Here is a 2482-nt window from a genome sequence, read left to right on the forward strand (position 1 = left end):
CTTTTTGTGGGCTTTTAGTGTTGCCAATTAATATATTAAGGCTTGCCTGTATGCAGCAGACATTGAGATAATTTTGTAATAAGAATTCGGTGCCATGTTTTTATAAAAACATTTCTGTGTTAATTTTGATGGTCTGAATATATGACCAAGTAAGTAGTGCATTTATAGAGGAATCCCAAGCAGAATTATATCTTCTAAGTTCATTGGAACTGAGCAGTGCACTGTTATTTATTTAGAAAGTTTACATATTCTATTTCTACTAAAACAGCACTCAAAGTGGTTAATTAAACCATATAAAAGACTAAAACTTCATAAAACAGGTATGAAAGGGATCTGTATCAAAAACCTAAGTGTATGTTTAAAACTTCAGAGCTTCTAAAGATTTCCAATGATTGGTTTCTTTTAGAGAAGACATCTAAGTAATATTTACATCACTGAGTGGGTTGGTGATGTAAATAATATTCTGTCTCAGAAAAAATGGATGGCATAACTATTACCATTACTATATGGTTAGTTTAATGACCTTATAGGGTTGGCAGTATAATTTTAGTAACCATTGCACACTAGAAGTAAATTACATTTAATAGAGATTTTCTATGACAAGTAGTAGGTCAGCATTCAAGTAGTTAATATCTTATGGACCAAACTACATCTATTAGTTTACAGTTGTCTGGCTGTTTTTTTTTTAACTTCTCACAAATGGCCAATATTAAAAGCTAAATATCCTTATTGGAGAACTGAGATTTTCAGTTAGCTCACTACAAAAGTAGACATGTCTTCACCCAAAAGATTTTTAAAAATAGAAACTTTAGAGCTAAATCCAATCCATATAACATAGTTATATCAATATGGTATAATTCTTACTTTCAGCAATGTGGTTTACAATCTTTAAAGGACTACAAGTTCCTCAGTGCAATGTCAGGAATGACCCCCTTTTTGCAAAATTTAAAGTATTTACTAACGAACAGCCTGAAACACAAGGCAAGTTTGCCATGCCAATGTTTGGATTGTATGTGTAAGTCTATTCCTAATTAATTTAATGGGGAACTAACAAGCTTCAACCCATATTATGGTTTAAATCCCCATTCTAAGTGTTGTCTATGAATGGCTTAGGTGATGTCACACCACATAGTATTTCAGGTCCTGGTGTGGAGGAACCTAGGAACTGCACCAAAGAGGGAGTACTTTATTCGCCATGAGTAGGGAACGGCAGGACTGGGCCCCAATGGCACCTAAAGGGCGGGCGGGGCCAAAGACTACTGGTTTTAGCCTCTTTGGGGGTACAGGCTGTCTCAGGAGTATTTGTTTGTTTATTTAAGATATTTATTAGCCGCCTTTTCTCCAAAGGTGCTCAAGGCAGCTTACAATGTAAAATATCAGTAAATGGCAGTTAAAAACAGAGTTAAAATATAATAAAAAGCTGCCCAAATTATAATAGTTCTTCAGCTGCCTCCTGAAGCTAGTGAGCAACGATGCCAGACATACCTCCCTGTGGAGATTCTTCCACAGCTATGGGACTGCCACTGAAAAGGTCCTCTCCCGTGTACCCACCAACTGAGCTTCTTTGGTTGATGGGGCAATTGGGAGCGCCTCTCCCTGTGATCTTAATCCTGGCCTGGAATGTATGGGAGAAGATGGTCCTTCAGGTGCCCTGGACCCTAGGCATGTAGGGCTTTAAAGGGTAGAACCAGCACCTTGAATTGGGCTCAGGAGAAGATCGGTAGCCAGTATAGTTGCTGTAATATCAGGGTCATGTAGTCTAGCTGCCGCATTCTGTACTAGCTGCAGCTTCCAAATTTTCTTCAAGTAGAGCACATTGTGTTGGTCCAGATGAGATGTAACTAAGGCATGGATCACTGTGGCTAGATCGGACTGAACCAGGAATGGACACCACTGATGCACCAGCCAAAACTGACAAACATACTCTGAAACACCACAGCTACCTTGCTGTCTAAGTTGACTGGTGTGTCAAGCAGTACGCCTAAGCTACAAACCTGATTTTTCAGGCAACCCCCATTCAAGACTTAGGATATCTCACATTGCTAGTCAGCCTTTCTACTAACCCAGATGACTTATGTCTTGTTAGGATTCAGTTTCAGTTTGTTCACCATCATCCAGCCCATTAGTGTCTCCAAGCACCAGTTCAGAAAATCAACAGCATCCTTGAAATTAGATGAAAAAGGTAGAGCTGAGTATCATCTGTGTACTGGTGGTACCGCAGCCCAAATCTCCTGACGACCTCTCCCAGTGGCTTTATGTAAATATTAAATAACATGGGAGATATTGAACCCTGTGGAACTATATAGGTCAATGGCCACAGAGTACAGCTACCTCAGTGCTACCTTCTGAGACCAATCACCAATAGTATTTGAACCACTGTAACATGGTGTGCCCCTTAGTCCCAAGGTCAAGAGGCAACTTAGAAGGATACCATGGTTGATAGTATCAAATGCCTCTGATAAATCCAGCAGGACTAGCAGGG

The sequence above is a fragment of the Eublepharis macularius genome, chromosome 8 (assembly GCF_028583425.1).
Source record: "Eublepharis macularius isolate TG4126 chromosome 8, MPM_Emac_v1.0, whole genome shotgun sequence".
NCBI lineage: Eukaryota > Metazoa > Chordata > Lepidosauria > Squamata > Eublepharidae > Eublepharis > Eublepharis macularius.